Source organism: Spermophilus citellus, assembly GCF_964194105.1.
Source record: "Spermophilus citellus genome assembly, contig: SCAFFOLD_58, whole genome shotgun sequence".
In the NCBI taxonomy this organism is placed as follows: domain Eukaryota; kingdom Metazoa; phylum Chordata; class Mammalia; order Rodentia; family Sciuridae; genus Spermophilus; species Spermophilus citellus.
The window spans coordinates 180,486-200,197 of record NW_027672891.1 but is presented as its reverse complement, the minus strand read 5'-3'; the positions used below and the strand labels follow the sequence as shown (position 1 = coordinate 200,197).

Here is a 19,712-nt window from a genome sequence, read left to right as displayed (position 1 = left end):
CTTTCCAAGGAATCTCCATACTGCTTTCCATATTGGCTACACCAGTTTGCAGTCCCACCAGCAATGTATGAGTGTGCCTTTTCTCCCACATCCTCACCAACAGTTATTGTTGTATTCTTAATAGCTGCCATTCTGACTGGAGATGAAATCTTAGGATAGTTTTGATTGGCATTTCTCTAATTGTTAGAGATGTTGAACATTTTTTTTAATATATTTGTTGATTGATTGTATATCCTCTTCTAAGAAGTGTCTTTCCAGTTCCTTGGCCCATTTATTGATTGGGCTTTCTTTCTTTCTTTTTTTGGTGTTTAGCTTTTTGAGGAACAAGACTCTTTACTGGTAGTTCTTTCATCTTTCTTTTTTTTAAAAAAATATTTACTCTTTTTAGTTGTAGTTGGACATCATACCTTTATTTATTTATTATTATGTAGTGCTGAGGATCGAACCCAGGGCCTCACACATGCTAGGTGAGCACTCTACTGCTGAGCTACAACCCCAGCCCTCTTTCATCTTTCTTGAGCAGGAGATACAGCATTGACTGAGAGTATCAAACTGACCTACAAACAAAGAAGGTAGCTAGTTTTTATTCCCATGTAAGGAACACAGGGATATACTAGAATCTAGGAATTTTAATTGACTTTGAGCACATCTTCCAAGGTGTTTTCTTTGTGGGCACTGTGCACACACATTAACCTTGGAGGAGCGCAATCAGCCAAATGTTACATCTCTCTCAGTAGAATCTTCTTTGCCTTGGGATAAGAATGCATGGCTGCAGCTGTGAGGACAACACATATGTAGGGTGGGGGAAGGAAACAAATCACGTGAGCAACAGGTTAAGAGTCCTGGGAATTTGCTATTTTGGTGACTCCTCCACCATTGTTCTTTGTCATGAGAGTCACAATGAGGATTTCCTGGCTTTACTGATGCACCTGACTTTTGAGGCTGATTAGATGGTTTTAGAGTAAGCAAGTGAGAGATTAGCAAAAGGCACATACTCATAATAGTTAACAAGCCATTAGTTATTGTAATGGGGCTGGAGGGCTGTCTCATTCCCTCCTCAAGAGTGTTTCTTTTTATACCTCTGCCTCATTCCTTTCTTCTTTCTTTCCTCTTCCTCTAGCCATCCAGAAAACCTGGAAGACCTTGGAATAGAGGGTGGGGGGAAGGACAGTTTTATCACAGATTTCAGAGCTCATCGTTACTTTTGGTCTTGGGGTCTGCAGGAGCTTTGCTTCCCTCAAGATCTAGAACACCTCATTAGTGACCCATAGTTGTCAATCTATTGCCATAATCCCCTCTGTTCTGTGTCCCCAGGAAGCCTCTGTTGGGCCAAGGTTTCTTGACTTCTGTTCTTGCTCTGGGGACATTGCTTTCCTTTTTAGGGATAGGGGGTGTGAGTGGGGAGAGAAAGATGAGAATATAAATGGCTACTGACCTCAAAATGTTTATGCCACAAAAATCAGTTAAATCCACTAATTTCTATGAGGTGCTAATTATCTCAGTCTAAAGATAGTGATGGTACAAGGAAGTGATTTGTGCTGGGCCTTAGAAGAGGAGGAATAAATGTGGGGAAACATTTACTTATATATTTATTTTGGTATATAGCAAAATATGTCACATGAAAAATGTCAAATTAAAAACTAGATAAAAATGAAATATATTATGATTATTGTTCTTGGAATAAAATTTACATATTTAGGAAAATTCCAAGAAAAAAATGGAAGTAGCATAATGCTATCAAGGATTTTCAGGGGGCTGGAGTTGTGGCTCAGTGGTAGAGTACTTGCCTGACATGTGTGAGGCCCTGGCTTCGATCCTTAGCACCATAAATAAATAAATAAATAAATAAATAAATAAAAGATCCATTTACAACTAAAAAAAAATTTAAAAAGATTTTCAGTGGTAGAACTATGGGTGATACTTATTTTTACAAATTAAAAAAATATATACACATATATAAGCATGTATTTTAAATTTCGACTTAAGGAGCAGTAGCCCTTGTATCATTAAAATTCGTAATGGATACCAAAAATTGGCTTGTCAGATATTTCAGTTCACTTTGTGTCTACTGTGCCTATATCCAGAGTGTGGGCCTCTTTTCCTACTATGCAAACTGTGAGTGGACCTGAGTAGGACTCTTAGCTTAGTCCCCAACCCAGACAGTAACAGCACAGATTAACTGTGGATTTTTCAGAAATAAGACAGATCTCTACTTTACTCTCCCTTGTCCTTCCTGGCAGGTCCAGATGGGCACTGGTTGAGTAGGGCAAAACTGTTCAGAAAACATCCACTTGTCCACAATGTGAAATACAGATACCAGTTAGAACAATACCCCTTTTTCATCCTTTCTGAGCTTGCTTACTTTGTTCATCTTGAGGATAAGCATTTGCCCTCTATCAGCAGTACTTGCTTATCTGAGAATTCTCAAGACATCAAATAATGAAGGATGACTTAATTAATGTTATCTTTAGTGGCTGAGTGAACTCAAGGGGGAAAAGAGAATGAAAGGTCACCACTTTCAAACTTCCCTGTAGCCATGAATAATAGTGTTAAAGTTGTTACATATATTCTCTGATCCTTTGTCAAAATATTATGTCTTTAGAAATCATGTCTTTACTAATTATATTAGATGTTTTAAAGTAGGGGTAGGGAGGCAAACTCTGTCTTTTCCAGTTCCCAAACTAATGAACTGGGCATTTGTATTCCTGTTTGTGATTCCTGATGTCCAATTACTATAAGCTGTTATTCTGTAAACACTCATTTCAGATCATCTTCACCTTTATTACTTGTAGTGCTTTCAAAGAGAACAATGGCCTTTTTCTAGTTCAAAAATTGGTGGTATATAGCTGAGAACTATTTCATGCATTGGGGATACAAACAAGTTGTAATGTGATAAAGAACAAAAGGGGAAGAAAATGATTGCAACAGTTTTTCATTGTGTCTTTTATTTGATGGGGGAGATTGGAAGGGAGCGATTGTTTCTTTCCTTAATTTTTTTTTCCTTTTCTTCCTTAGACAAAACCCGTTGCATTTGCAGTTTGGACAAATGTCAGCTATAGTGCAGCCCATGAAGATGATGTTCCAGTGCCAGGCATGGCCATTTCGTTTGAAGCAAAAGATTTTCTGCATGTTAAGGAAGGAAAATAATTTTAATTTCTATCAGTTTTATTTTTCACCTTGAAACATCATTTTTCATTTCTTATTATTGTGAAATAGCCTGAGTATACAGCTGCAGTTGTATAATATACACTGAATCAATGACCCTCAAGTTTTTCTGATATAAATGTACATTTTTAAAGTGGAAAGGAATCAAGGGCTTCTGGCAATAACTTCAGGGCTCCCTTGGGCTCTGTGGCCCAGATATCAGGAATTGTTACAGTAGATGATCCTTTTTTATGCTTAACCTCTACTTTTTCTTTTAAGGTTTAACCTTGACTATGTGTAGATTTTTCTGATGTCTGAAGTTTAGCCATCAGGGGAAGGTTTAATAATTTCCAGAATTCACGACTCTTCTTCTCTGCTGACAATGTCTAAACTCAGATTACGCGTGCCCTTTCCCCCCCTTGAGTGCTAAATTTCTGTAGTGAAAGGGAGAATGGCAGAAGTTGGAGCCAGTGAGGCAAGAAAGAGATATTAGGAAAATTATTTTCCTCTATGCCATATGTCTCTACCTGTCAGTTAATAACAATATAATGTGAAAATTGGAACAATTCACCCTTATGTTTAAATTTTGTTTGGACTCAACATGTATGAAATGCCTGCTATGTGGGACATTTTATTAAGTGACAGAAAGTCCCCCTACATAATATTGTGTGTGTGCACATGATATTTTTCTTGGATCTGGAGGGATTTACAATTGGAGCATTTTACATATGTCATAGTGTAACACTTTACATATGTAAATTTAACTTATCAATGCACTAAACATTATAAAGAGGTAATAAGTGCCAATTAAAAGACTATCATTTAAGTAACATAAAAGAGATATAAAATATTGGTTATATAGAAAAGACAGAAAAAGTTTTCAGAAGTAGTAGTGTGCCTAGAACCTCACTATAACAAGAAATTAGAGTAACATAAGGTCTCCTCTTGATGGATAGTGCTCAGAGGAGAATCTCTTTCTACCACGGAAAGAAAAAGAAAACAATGAATATTCTTTTTTGAAGTGTTCCAGAATAGACTTATTCAGTTGAGGAAAATGAAATTAAATTATACAGACTAAAGATAAATATTCTACCTATAGGAGATAAAGTATCAGCATCAACATAAAGAAAAATCATGTGTGAATTCTGTTAGCAAAATTTACCTTTGTGCAGTTTTACAAACACAAAATATTTCAGATAGATTCCGGTATTTATCTCACTCTTAATTCTTCTAGTTAATCTGATTATTTAAGGGAAAAATCTCTAATTCTTCCTAGTTCCTGATGGTCTTTCACTAGGAAGAGCTATTAATCTCTGAACCTAGAAAGCCTGTCCTACTCATGGTGACAACAGCAACTGTGACAGAATTCTACCCCATCGTAAAGGCAGCACCTGCCGCGTCCGGCGAAATGGACCGAGTCCGGCGAGAGGCGTCGGGGTTAAAAGAGTTCACAGGACACCAAGGTTCTTCATCCAGGGAAGACTGACTTTATTATCTCAGCTCATACTTATATATTTCTTGCAGACAGAATGGAAAGTTACTGGTAGGCGGGAGCAAGGACGGAGGGGAACAGGTGGTTCTTGTCGACTCATACTAAGCCTTCAACCAGGAACCTTATCAGACCCAAGCAGGTCAGGACGTTCCCACATGACCGTTATAGGCTGAAATATGAAAACAGAAACCACAAATCTTTCAAGGCCTTGGGAGCTGGCCTCTTTGGCGTGCACACAAGAAACCAGGGCTGGCGCCAAGCCCCGGGGGCCAGGGGGAATCTGAGCCAGCAAGCACCGAGCAAAAGAAGAAAGCGTAAAGCCTTTAATGGACTGCTGCACACACCAAACGCATTAAACCCATGAACCTAAGGGCTTCTTGAGTTTTGATATTTAAGGCATAGTTCATTGTAATTGTCACATTCTCTCTCCATTGAAAATGGTTAATGTGGAAGAAAAAGGATTCAAAGATTTGAACTTCTGATTTTAACACTTCTGATTTTGTGTTTAGAAATTTAATAATGACTGGTGGATAGGGCGACTGGTTAAAGAAGGCTGTGAAATCGGATTCATTCCAAGCCCAGTTAAACTAGAAAACATGAGGCTACAGCATGAGCAGAGAGCCAAGCAAGGGAAATTCTACTCCAGGTATGAGAAAAATGTCAAGAGTTTGTGAAAAAGTTCAGAGTATAACATCATATATATACTGTTTGTATTCTACAGTCTTATGTATTTGAAAGTAGCCTGGTGATATGGTCTATTGATAGCATAAATACTGCATTTTAAAAACTTCATCCCATTTGGTAGAGAACTAAAGTTAAATATGATCATTAATGAAAATAGCTAAGGTCATACAGTATTAAATTCCAGCTTCAGTGCAGAGGAAATCTGAAGTCCTAATCATTTGCTGAAAATACTCTGGCACAGAGCAGCCGTGGTGACTAATCCGAGTGTCTTTAGCTGCCTGGCATGGCAGGGAGATGTTTTAGAGATGACAGTCTCAGACATGATTGGCAAATAGCAGTTCTTGTCATCTGTTAGTTTCATTTTCACCTAAGAAACTCAATTTTCAGTTCTATCCACTTTTAAGTATTTAAAGAGATACTAGGTATGAAACAAGTTAAAACTGCCTTTGCAGATAGCGATTATGTGAGTTATGTAATCGGCTGGGGCTGAATAATCCTTCCTAGCAGGCTTGAGGTTATTTACCCTTCACTGGACAACTCACTAGGGGGCTGCCCAGACAGGTGGTGAATTTTAAACTGAAACCTATGCAGACAAGTCCAAGGACATACATGACAAACTTCTCCCCACATGAAGGATGGGCTACAGGCAAGACTTTAGTTTAATTTGGACAGCTTGGTTTCTGTTTCTCTATGCTTTATGTCTTGTTTGTTCATATGATGATGCAAATTCCTTTGTCAATGATAACATTTTAAATGTCAGCAAGGATTTTTTTACCCAAGTATCAACAAATGAAATGGAATGTGTCAGTTTGGAATAGCCATCCTCATTAAGTAGCATTTACAACTGTCAAGTTCATAGCATCTTATAATTAATTCCAGGGTTAACTTTTCAGATAGAAGTATAATCTTTCCTTTAGTTCTCAGGATTCAGCCCCATCTCTAAACACAAACTTGCCTAAGTGAATAAAAACACTTCCTGCCTTTGTAGGTTTTTTCATTTGTCTCCTAACATTAAAAAAAAAATTAAGACAGAGTCTGGAGCAGTGTTTCAAAATTCCAGTAAACTATCAAAACGGACAGAAAAGGCGATTACACTTGGATGTGGTTTACAAATTCGGCATTTTTTATACAAGTAAAAGTTAAGGACTGGCTGGGTGCTGTGGCACATACCTATAATCCCAGTGGCTTAGGAGACTAAAGCAAGAGCATCATGAGTTCAAAGCCAGTTTCAGCAAAAGCGAGGTGCTAAGTAACTCAGTGAGACCCTGTCTCTAAATAAAATACAAAATAGGGCTGGGGATGTGGTTCAGTGGTTGAGTGCCCCTGAGTTCAATTCCCGGTACCCCTCCCCACGTCCCCCAAAAAAAGTAAAGGGCAAATTTGCATCCTGGACATTTTAACTGAGGATTATCTGTCAAAATACTACACAGCTAAAATAATATTTTGACTATTAAACTGTAAAAAGAATGTAAAATAAACCCACACTTAAACTGAAATTATACTTAGTGTTTTAGAAAAAGAAAATACAATAAACTTCTGGAAGAAAATGTTTTGGTTTTGGTAATAGGTGTCCTTACATAACTGCCAGAAACTGCCTCTATAAATACTACTTCTTACTAATTTTACATACTGTCTGGTTACTTATTAAATATAAAGGAGTATCTCTTAAAAACTTAAAATAGATGTAGAGCCCCCCTGGTAGTTACTTAATAGGTTTTTGATATGTCATGTTTGTTTTATATATGAAAATGCTAGAATAACAGCAATGATTCAGTTTTTTATTATTTACTGTTGCTGAGATTTCATATTAATATTCACTATAACATTAATATAGTGAATATTGCCCTTTGATTCACAGACACTGTGACGAATTCTTTCAACTAGATTCTTGCTCATGCATAATAAACATTAAGCAATGGGATCATTTTGCCCAAATTCTGTGTCCTCTTTTAAGGTATTTCTTGTCAGGCTGAGGTTGTGGCTCAGCTGTAGAGTGCTTGCCTTGTACATTTGAGACACTGGGTTCAATCCTTAGCACCACATAAAAAAATAAATAAATAAAATAAAGGTACTATGCCCATCAACAACTAAAAATATTTAAAGAAAAAGATGCTGATTGCCATCTTCATTTGTGAATTTGAGTAATATGTTATTGCCGTTCTTGTACACTGATGAAAACCATAAATGCTTTTTTATTTGGTACTGGGGATTGAACTCGGGAGCACTCAACCACTGAGCCAGGTCCCCAGCCCTATTTTGCATTTTATTTAGAGATGAGGTCTCACTGAGCTGCTCAGCACCTTGATTTTGCTGAGGCTGACTTTGAACTTGTGATCCTCCTGCCTCAGCTCCGAGCCACTGGGATTATAGACATGAGCCACCATGCGGCCAATGCTATTGTTTTAATATTAGCTCCAAAGGTTCTAAGATGCAGAAATGTATCTTCTATCAAATTTTAGAATTTGGTGGTTTTCAAGGATATGCTCTTCAGATCATTTCTAAATTAACCCAGTTTAATTCTCCATATTAACTATGCTTATGAAATATTCTGGGTACTAATTGCTGATTAAATCATAAAGTACTCTGTTTCACATTTTTTCATGTGAAAGGTTAGCAAGCTTTAAAATTGCTTTGTTTTACTTTTATAGGTTGCCCATGAAGGCTTGAGCACTTTGAATCTTAGTATAGTAAAAATAATGAAGCTAAGACAAAGGAGCTGGAACTAAACAAGAAGAAAACATTCAACTTGGGTGTTAGCAATAATATTCTTTGTATTCACTAACTCAGAAGGCCTCCAAATTAAAAAAAAAAGCAGAAGAAGTCTCTGTTGTTTAGTCACTTCTGATCTGGCTAGAGAACCTGAAGCCTGCAGAAATTATCCTAGTTTGCTTCTATTCTCTGAATGCTTTTTAAAATAAAATCTCGGATTTGAAAATGTGAACAGAGACCATCACATAATCATTTCAAGTACTCCAGAGTCTCCACCAGGAAATTACTGTTCACATTCTTGTAAAGAAAAAGAAAATACATTTTAAAGTTCAATAAAAATACAATCAAGTAGCATGTCTATTAAGCTGTATGAATGTTTTAGAATCTGAAATAAGTATCAGATTTAATATGAGTTTTTGCTTTACTTCAGTAAATCAGGAGGAAATTCTTCATCCAGTTTGGGTGACATTGTTCCTAGTTCCAGAAAATCTACACCTCCATCATCTGGTAAGTAGGTGATAAGTGCTGAACAGTATATACTGCATTTCATGCTTCCCCCAGTCTGATCTAGTTTCATGAATTCACATACACTGAATCACTCTGTCAATCCTACAAATGCTAAGATATATCAGAAATCAAAACTAACTAAATAAAAAACTAACTTGTGGAGTTAGCAAGAATTTGGAGAACTTTTCCTGGCTTCGGGTGAAAAAAAAAGTGTGTCAATTTACTCTGAATTACTATAGATGACCATAGCAATAAAGAAGTGAATGCCCACCAACTATCACAGTATAGTGTGAGTTGTAGGGCTTCAGAATTAAATAAAAAGAGAACATAGCATTCAAACTTTAGAATAGAGTGAGGAATGGACAATTAAGTGAAGATGGAGTGATCAGCTTCTCAGAAGAAACACTAGACAGGCTCTGTGGAAGACATAGACAATGCACAGAAATATCAACAAAAACTCTTGTAGGCAGAGTAACACTACTTATTTTTTTCCAAAGCAATGGATTTATTCTTATAAGTGCTAAACAAAATAAAGGACAGCATTTAAAGCTGAAAATTTCAAGTAAACAAAAATAATCTTTAGTCTAAGTATGTATTTCATGGGAAATACTTAACACTGAAAATTTATGGATCCTACTTAAACTAAAAAAAAAATGTTTTTATCTGGAAATCAAATTTAAGTGTATTTTGTTTTATGTGGCAACTCTAGCATTTTGAGTAGAGCTTACATTTCTATATCAATAGAACACTCACTGTCTTAGCATGAAAGCTCATAATCAGTGCCTTGGATTTTATACGACATAACTGGGGGTCAGTAGGATTATAAGGATTGGCTGCCAGAGTGTTATAGCAAAATGATCTTGTGTGTGATTTCCAAGAAGCTGGAAATGAGAAAAAAAATCATAAAGAGAATTATGCATCTATAGAAAAGTAAGAAACTGTTGGCACTCTGACTACAGTGTCTTAAGAACACGATTCTTCTATTAATAATCATACCAAGTTCCTGAATGTGGACAGCTTTTAGAAACTAGAGATTTAGCAAAAACTACAGATTTCTTTTTAAGTGAGCAAAATCTGAACACATTGAGAAATTAGGATGCATATTGATTTCAAAAGCAATGAGCTTATAACTTGCAGCAATTCTAAGATGCTCAAAATGAAGTAACAGGGTGGTTGAAGGGAAGATTAAACTACTGTAGCTATTATGTGAGGCTTGTATCTTCCCTTGAGCATTAGGAAGAAGGTCTTCCCTGAATGCACAGAAGAAAGGAACCTAATCCTGCTCCACTCAAATGTGTGAAGCTGTACAGATTCCTACATAGACTCATACATTTCCTATATATGTAAAAGAATATCTCCAGGATTCCTGAGGACTGCTACTAGGCTCTTAAGATGGAAAAAAATGCTACATCACATTGTGATAAAGCCCCTATTTTGTCGGCCAGTACAGTTCTTTCATTTCCTCTAACCAGACTGTAGCCATCTAATCATTCTAGCCATATAATGAAAACCAGTGCATGCATTTTGGAGAATAAGTTGGTGTATATGTAAAATAAAATTTCATTTTATAGTCATATGTTTATCATTACTAAAAATAAGTTCCATGAAGAATATAATAAAATAAAGATGACTTTAAACTTCACCAAAGTTTTATACAGACACAGGACTTTGGAATAACTTCTCTGAATACCAAGAGAATAAAACATTTGACCGACTGGCTTGGAGATGTGATCAACTGTGAAATGAATAATAAGCATATCTTTTTTGTGGTAATTTTTACATCAATAGCTCAATAGATCTAAGGTAAACCTTCAGAAAATTTTAGAGGATCCAGGAACAACTACCCCAATTATCAAGTGTGGATTGGCCTATAATTTCATCTTTTTGTTTCTCAGAGGCCCTATCTATAATTCCCCTCAATCATTGCTAGACCAAGGAATATTAGCATCTGACTGAAGTAAATGTGCATGGATGTTCTCAAGGGTGTGGAAAGGAAAACTTTCTACTTCACATTTGCATAATGGGGAAGTACGCCACACACCTGCATGTGTGTAGACACATCACCCTTGAGCTCTGCTCACCTTGACCCAAGTTCTGAGATAAAACAAAATATACCTTTCAAAAAATGTTCCCAAGGCTCTGTACATAATTACATACATACATGCATATACATGTATGCACATATATAAACATAAATGCTACTAAGAAGGACTGAAAAAGCTATTTTCAAAGTATTTTTTCCAACTAAATATTAATGTTTGCCAAGGTATGGAAATACAGTTCTGAATTTAAAAAGCAGTAACATCTCTTAGTAAAAGGAGAACCATGTGAATCCAACATACTATACAGAACTGTGAAAAAAAGATTCTCTTTTTGATGTGTTCTGAAAGTGACCACATATTCTTGAATTATCAGTGTTATAAAGAAAACCCAAATGCTTTTAGACTTAAGTTAACTAAATTCAGAACCAGTAAGTTGGAAAGTTGTCTCTTTGGGATATGGGGCCCCTGTGTTGAAATAAAGATAAATTTTAGTCCTCACTCAGGCTATGTGTGTGGGTAGCCAAATATCTGAGCACATCACAACATTTATGCATTTCCACTCTTCCTTTTAAAACAAATTCATCTGATGATTACAGCAGACAGGGTTTAGTGGGCAAAGCATAAAATTCAGTTCATGAAATTTGCCATCCCAGAGTACTATCAACTTTGACCTCCAATTGGGCACCCTTAGTTTCAGAAAGGCATTCAGAGGGAACTGTCCCTTGATTGGAGCCTTACTAAGCCAAATAAGAGGTGGAAAAAAAGAAAGAGTATGTGGAAATCTATGGCCAGAAAGGAAATGTATTTAATATTGGTTAAGACCTGTTACAGGAACAATGAAATAATGGCCCAGATCCTCTCCTTAGTCCAGAAAAGTACTAACAATAGTCTTCCTTTTTAGGATTCCAGAAAAATTATTCCTCAAAACTTTCTATTTTTCAGACTTTTCCCATGATAATCATTCAATAAACCCCATAATGAAACATACCTATCTGAGCAAAGGGTTAACCATAGTGTGCTATAAAAGCCAGGGTAGGTTCAAAGCCCTGGGCACATTTTATAATTTCTTGGCACACCACACACTGAACCTTTTAGTTACTCCATATGCATAGACAGTAAAAAGAAAGACATATTTACTAGGTAAATATGTGGAATTAATTTAGTTTATTACTACTTTCCCTTGATAGAAGACGGTACCTGATCTATTATGCAAGCCCAAACTGGTATTTGTAACACTGTACAAACAGTGCCAGGTATTCACTCCATCACAGGTTTCTGACCTTATCAAATGAAACAGAAAAATTAAATGAGATCCTAATTTCCAAATGGCTGAATGATCTAAAATCCTTAATAACCACAAAACTGAAAAATAACATGCCTATAAGATGATCTCCCCTTCTTTGGAAGGTTAAAAGAGACTATTGTGAGCATCAATTCAGCTTGTATGTCACAGGAATGTATATGTGTTGCAACACCAAGCAATCTGTTGTTCCAAATGGTAAATCATTCCTTCAATCTGAAAGTACTGTGGTTTTTGTTAGAGGGCTAACATGTATGATATGGTGTTTTCCCACATGGTAAATAAATTTTCTTTTCATCTTCCTGATCTAATCTCAACTATAAAATAATTTTCTAGTGAGCTCAACTCTTGATACCCTCCTGAATCCTGATACCAAAGACATGACCCCCTTGAAGAAGCAAAAGGAATTGAAAGTGTGTGCCCAGATTGAGAAGGACTGAACTGGAGGGCAGCATGGTATAGGGACAAGAATGGACTCACTGCAATGGGAGAACTAGGTTGAGTCCTGCCCTGCCGAGTTATTACTGAGAGCATAAACTCTAAGTTCAGCCTTTAAATCTTATATCAACGTCAACCCTCTTATTTTTAAGTGCTTCTATAGTTGAAAGAATTGTATCATAATTACGTGTGGAAACATTTTTATAAACTCTGAGATTATGCATCCTTTTCCCATTTGCTACTTTTTAAGAGTAGTATTTTTATGTTGAATGATTTCAAATGGAAGGATGTCAAGCAACAATCCCAAACCCTCACTGTACAGTGGAAAAGAACAGTGACCTATTATCTTAGGTCTTTGTGCCCTCCATTCTGCCTAATGGGTTATAACCAGTGGTTTCATAAGTCACCACAAGCCTTATTGTTTTTATTAGACTGATTTCATTGGGATATCATCAGATCCAGTGTTTTCCAATTAGTCTTTGATCAGGCCTTTCTGAGTGTGCACTTGCCATTTATTTTAATCCTGTCTATCCTGAATCCCTCTCTGTGCTGTTTGGATTGAGGATTTTCTATTCTCTTTCCCTCAAATGCCTGTTGCAATTGTAGTAAATCTTTTTACATGGCCCCTATTTTCCACAAAATTAGAAATATGAGGCAAATCCTGTTAAGTTTTCAATATAGTTGCCTATTATCTAAAAGCTGGGTTAAGACACTGTACAAAGTGAAGCAGAATGTTCTGTACTGTAGTTTTATATAATCTATGTGGAGAATAGCAACATTATATCTGAAACTATAAATTAAAAACATTTCTCAAAATATTCAAGAGATCTAACATGGAATAGATTTGCTCAAGCAAACAGATATGATAAGGGTATCTTTCAGCTTTATCAGATTTGATTACATTGTGTTCTTAATGTGCTGTACCTTTAAATTTTACTTTCTTTGTGTACTGTGTTGAACACTTATTTATGATAGCTCTTTTACAGTGGTTAGTTTATTTGGTTTCATTTTATTTTCTTTATAACCTGTTTTTCCTCTCCTGTCCACCTGATGATTTTTGAATTGTTTGTCTGTATATAGCTATAGACATAGATGCTACTGGCTTAGATGCAGAAGAAAATGATATTCCAGCAAACCACCGCTCCCCTAAGCCCAGTGCAAACAGTGTAACGTCACCCCACTCCAAAGAGAAAAGAATGCCCTTCTTTAAGAAGGTAACATGAACTTCCCAGCTCCTGTTGTCCACCCGCTCAACTGCACTGTGTCACATTTCTAGTCCTGTTGACTGTCTGTGTCCTTTGACAAGCCAATAACATGCATGCTCTGTTATTCTTTGTTTCTTTTCCACGCTGCTGTAGCTAAGCAGAAGCAGAAATTGGTAAGTTTACATTGAAATAAGCTGTGTTTATCCTGCCACTGGCATCATTAGCATTAATTCTCACAGTTTTATTAAATACAATAATTTCTGTCCTAAGAAAAGAACCTATCAAAGCTAACTGAGTCTATGCATTTCAAACCGGCTAAATTCAGTGGCCTGTTAAAATACCATTACAGTACTTATTCTTTTTGATGGAATAATATCTACCACCAAGGGAATTTGTTTCAGCATTCAAAGGATGTCCAACACTGACAACTCCATCTAATGCACCTCAATTGTGCATGCTTATTCTGTCTTTGTTTCTTTCTTTTTTCCAGAAATTTAACTAATAATCAAGCATATTAAAGCAGTTATTAGATACTGATTTATGATATCCAGATACATAGCTTGTACTAAAAAAAGATGATTCAATTTTTAATTTAGTCAGTATTTAAACTTCTAATCCACTAGGTACAAAATCTGCAGATGAACAAGACCAGTGCAAAACTGCAGGCTTGTTTTGGCAGTTTACTGTGAGTTTTTCCTATTGTCATATATAAATACTCTCCCAATGTTCTTGCCTTCTCCATCAGTCAGATTTCAGCATCTCACCTGTTGGACAATGGGGCTGGTGGCCATGCATAGAGCCTTTGCCATTGGCCAACCAAGATGCTACGCACTGATGCTGCTTGTCCCCTGACTGGAAATTCCAGGGAATTCCTGAGCTCTCTTTATACCAGATAGCCTGATTCCTTTCAGCATGTTTTGTAGCTTCAAGTATTATTTTTTAAAGGAACACATACCCCCAAATTTCCATTTTTCCCCTTCATTTATAAGCCACTTTCCAGAAGCTACTCTGCTGTCTTTTAGACTCATATTTCCTAATGTCACCAACCTAGCACAAACATGGGAATACTCTCTGCCCCATAGTTTCTCAATACTAAAATCTTTTCCTCTGCAAACAAGTATTTTACTCTGTAGAGGAACTCTAGGTTAATTAACTCATTGTGTCATATACTGAACCCTACACTTAGTTGTTTTTTTAAAAAAAAATAAATTTAGGATACCTTAAGAAGGGAAGACCTCAGAACTTAAGGCAAAACTTAAAACACCTGGATTTTTGTGTTAATACAGAAAGCCCCAACTTAATATTCATCCACTCCAGTGGGCCTATCTTTCTGGTCCTATCTTCTGATCACAGCTAAATCTTGCAGCCAAGTGACCAGCAGTGTCCACAGGTTAGGAACTTAGAAAACCATCATTGGTAAACCACTCTGGACATCACAGGACAAGAACAGCCACTTAAACCATGATGCTGGTCAAGATAGTGTTTGAAGTTTGCTTACCCTTAAATTTCACAACTTTAAAAAGAGCTTATCACAAATTTTTCACTAAATGATTCAAACAAAATAGGGTAAGTAGGAAAGGGAAGATAAAATAGACGTATTCTTGGCTGGGTGCAGTGACACATGCCTGTAATCCCAGCAGCTCAGGAGGCGGAGGCAGGAGAATTCCGAGTTCAAAGCCAACTTCAGCAATTTAGCAAGGTGCTAAGCAACTCAGTGAGACCCTATATCTAATAAAATACAAAATAGGACTAGGGATGTAGCTCAGTGGTTGAGTGCCCCTGAGTTCAATATCTGGCACCCTTCCCCCACAAAAAAGACATACTTTTTATCAATAGGGAACAAAGTACCAATATTCCATCAAATAAGGTAATTTCTGTAGCTACCTTATTAAGAAGCCAATTGATTACCAGCATGGGAACCCTTTGCTAGTTGGCAGTCACAGATTGGAGGAACGAAAGAGCTGTTAAACACTGTGCCACTTTAGACTTAAAGACTTGGAAATAAAATTTCTTGGTAGCTGTTATTAAAAATGCATGCAATTTATATTCCTAATTATGATGGTGGGAAAGGTGTTCTTATACTGCATAGTTATAAGGACTTGGCTTCTAAACATTTTCAGTAATATCCCAGGTGGTATAACATAATAATTTAGTAAGTATGCTTATGATGCCTTCGGCACTGGTATTCATTCTTCTTATGTTATCAAATCTGTGGTAACTTTCAACATAGAGCTCAGGAAAAAAAAAGCCTGAGATTCAACAATAAGACTGTTTTCTGTGTTTTAGGTTGCTTTTAGAGTGGTGCTTGTGTGGCATTTGTGCTGTCACTGTATTATGTTTGTCTCTTTTTTTTCTGTTTAAAAATGTATCCTACCTTAATTGTGTCTATTAAAATTAATTTTAAGAGCTAGGTAAAATTTTAATCAGTAAAATATGACAGCACAGTCACAGTAATATTTTTCTTCCCCTTGATCATGCTGTCTACAAATATTGGTGAAATCTCAGACAGAAACTATTGAATTTGAAATGCTTTTTAAATCATTCCCACAAGCAACTTAAATTCAAACAAAGTGAGAAACTTTATAATAAGCAATTTTAAGCAACAATAAAATGTTTTTCAATGACAGGCTGATACAAAAATTACATTTGCACATTAGTTTACCAAATTCTTAAAATACTTAAAAAGCATTGTTCTTTTGGTACATGTAATTCTTTAAGTATATATATTTTCATGAATATATATACTTAGTGGAGAAGGGTACTCCTTAACCAAAAAAGAGTTATATAGAGAAAAAATTAATATTAACTTTCCCAGTGTCTAAGGCCATATTTATTGCTCTCCTGCATTTCTTTTTTTATTAAAAAGATTATTTCTGGATCAATTTAATATTTTCTGTTATTAAAATAATACAATATACAAATACTATCAAACAAATCAGTCTTAATGTAATCAAATTAGGTAATATATAATTATTTTGAAAAAACTGTATTTGAAGAGAGCTGAAAAATGTTGATAGTTTTAGAAATTACAACAAAAATTATCTCCTCCCCTGCACTTCCAGAAAAGAAACAAATTCCTGCAGAAAAACATGAATTAGTTATGTAATAGAAACACTAACTAAACTACATTTGAGAAGTATATTAGATATGCAAGTTGATAATTAATCTTTGGAGGGCACTGAAGCACTGTCGAATGTTATTACACATTAATCATCTTCTGAGACACAAATCTTACATTTATGTTTTTAAATGCCAACATATAAAAACTAAAAATCCAAAAGCATTAATTATTAACCTGGAAACAGTGCTCATAATTACTGTTTACTGGAATATACATTCATGCCAACTTAAATGCTCACAAAACAGAATTTTCAAGTATTTGGTAATGAGATTCACAATGTTTTGAAATTGGGCTTTATGCAGGTAAGACAAACATCTAAGATACAAAGAAAATAGAATCTTTCTTTTTTCCGTAATTAACCATGATCATCTCAATTCTTCAAAAAACTCAAATGCATTTGAAAAGCAATATTAACTTCCAGTCAAGCCTATGGCACCTATTCTGCATGAGGCATGTTTCTGTTTGTTCTACAACTAGTTTTTTGTTCAAAAGTGGCACTTTATGCTTTTGGAACTATTATGATAATAGCATTTCTTGAGATGAGCAAGAAAATCTCTGCACTATTCAGTAACGTGAAATTCAGGAAAATAAACCCACCAACCTTTGATTGGGTTTATTTAGAAAAGAGGCAAGTAGAAAAAAATTTAAATGACTGGAAAACCAGTGCCTCATATTAGAGTTCAGCAAAGTTATTTTATTAGATGCAAAATCCTATGTTTCCCCTGTCTGTGAAACATCTAAATGCATGTCCTCTCTCTGCAGACAGAGCACACTCCTCCTTATGATGTTGTACCTTCCATGCGGCCAGTGGTCCTAGTGGGCCCCTCTCTGAAGGGTTATGAGGTGAGTAGCAGCCTTTGCCTCGGTAGCACACTTGACCTTCTCATGTTAAACTGCTTTGTGATTCTACCTCCCACTTTAAACTATGGAGTTTGAACTTAAAGAGCCCAGAGCAGCAAAGCATGTTGTTTTTTTCAAGTTGTGGTATATGTTGTTTGGTGTGTTCTCGTGGTTGTTGCTTAGGATATTTCTGCTAGCTACAGTTTCCTCAGTCCAGGAAATCATATTAAATGGAGAGTAACTGAAACCATTTGCAGTCTAATTTATTGTCACTAAAGTATCAGGATAAGTTTGGGGAACTCTTTTGAATTATCTTTGCATTGGAACTTAGAAACAGAAAAATATTGTAACCTCACATGCTTCTTTTTCCAAATACAAAGTTAAGGTAATTTTAAGAGTTCTTTTCATTTTTTCCTTTTTCGTATTTTATTTTTCTTAAATTATTTATTTATTCTAATTGGTTACATGATGGCAGAATGCAATTCATTTCATATTACACCTGTAGAGCACAATTTTTCAAGTTACTGACTGTACACAAAGTATTTTCATACCATTTGTGTCTTCATACATGTACTAAGGGGAATGATGTCTAACTCATCCCACCATTATTCCTACCCCCATGTCCCCTCCGCACTATCTAAAGTTCCTCCATTCCTCCCATGCTGCCCAGCCATCACCATTATGAGTCAGCATGCTCATATCAAAGAAAACATTCAGCCTTTGGTTTTGGGGGATTGGCTTGCTTTACTTAGCATTATGTTCTCCAACTTCATCTATTTACCTGCAAATGCCATGATTTTATTCTCTTTTAATGCTGAGTAATGTTCCAGTGTGTGTGTGTGTGTATACACACACACACACACACCAAAGTTTTCCTGTCCATTCATCTACTGAAGAGCATCTAGGTTGGTTCCATAATGTAGCTATTGTGAATTGTGCTGCTATAAACATTGATATGGCTATAAAAATTGTTTTATCAAAGTAGTAATATTTTATCATAATTTATTGCTTTCTCACAGGTCACAGATATGATGCAAAAAGCATTGTTTGATTTTTTTAAAACACAGATTTGAAGGGCGGTGAGTATTTCAGAATATTGGCCTTTGTGGATTTTTGATTTCATGATAACCAAACAGTGGTGGGACAGGCATATGATCTCAAGGGTAAACTGCCCACTAATATCTATATGATGACAGAAATAAGTTTTGTTCAAAGTTGAATCAGAATCAATAAATATTTGTCATGTTTCTTTTCTACATCTGCAATCCTGGAAAATCTAGTTCCTGTACTTACATTTATAAGCTGAACTTGGTCATGGCCTTCAGTTTACGATCAACCAGCTCTCATATCACTGCCCAGACATCATAAATAAATATTCCTTTCAATTCACTTTCCTATTCTTCCCAAAGACTTTTCAGCATCTCTTCTTAAACTTTCTCATGTCAATCTCTTTTTATGAACTTGCATCCTATATCACTGAGAAAATGGGGGCAAATAGAGGAGAACATCCAGTAGGTCTCATCACACCTATCCCAGCTTGTAAATCTACCAGAATGTTCTGCTTAGTGTTAAGATACATTCTAGCAATGGCTAAACCACCTCACAATCACTTTAGCATTAGATCCCATTCAAACTATCTAGATAAAAAACTATCACTCCTTCCCCATCTCTGCATCAGTATTTGCTGTTCCAACGGAAACTCCATACACATAAAAAAATGCATTTTCTCCTCATATTTGACTTCATATTCCCCTCAAACTGTCTTTTCTTCATATCTTTATAGCAAGACTTATTTAAAGACTTGTGTATGTTGTACTTGCTCTCCTTTTTTCTCTCACATCTATTCCAGTTATGCTGTCACAAGAACTAGTCAAGATCAAGAGTGATCTGCACACTGCTAAATCTAGAGGTGAATTCTTACCCCTTATGTTACTTAACCACAAGCAACAGATGACATGGTGGACCATTTTGTCCTCTTTGAAATAGTTTGCTTGGTTTCTGGAACCACATTTCTGGTTTTCCTTCTATTGCCCTAGCTACTCCTTTGTCGATTCTTCCTCATCAGCTAGACATCTTGGAGAGCCCAGGGCTAAACCCTTTGGACTTTTCTCTCTTCCAAATACATTCACTCCTTTTAAAGATCATTTCATTCTTTGCTGATATTTCTCTGAATTCCAGGCACAAATACCAAACTGCCTATTCAGCATCACCACTAAGATGTCTACTGGAA

At 35.9% G+C, this 19,712-nt stretch overlaps 1 long non-coding RNA gene and 1 pseudogene across 3 annotated transcripts in view; one reads left to right on the top strand and one right to left on the bottom strand.

Annotated features, from left to right (window-relative positions):
• Positions 1 to 2,925: 2,925 nt before the first annotated feature.
• LOC308640455 overlaps positions 2,926 to 19,712 on the bottom strand; it is a 31,531-nt gene continuing 14,744 nt past the window's right edge. For both annotated transcript variants that reach the window (XR_014020280.1, XR_014020281.1), the window contains exon 4: positions 2,926 to 3,123. This is a non-coding gene — a long non-coding RNA (uncharacterized lncRNA). The remainder of the gene's footprint in view (positions 3,124 to 19,712) is intronic.
• The window catches only part of LOC308640454 (voltage-dependent L-type calcium channel subunit beta-2-like), a 30,220-nt pseudogene continuing 15,659 nt past the window's right edge, over positions 5,152 to 19,712 (top strand). The window contains exons 1-5 of the transcript XR_014024357.1: positions 5,152 to 5,282; positions 8,460 to 8,536; positions 13,397 to 13,530; positions 17,405 to 17,485; positions 18,502 to 18,561. The product of XR_014024357.1 is annotated as a voltage-dependent L-type calcium channel subunit beta-2-like (transcript). The remainder of the gene's footprint in view (positions 5,283 to 8,459; positions 8,537 to 13,396; positions 13,531 to 17,404; positions 17,486 to 18,501; positions 18,562 to 19,712) is intronic.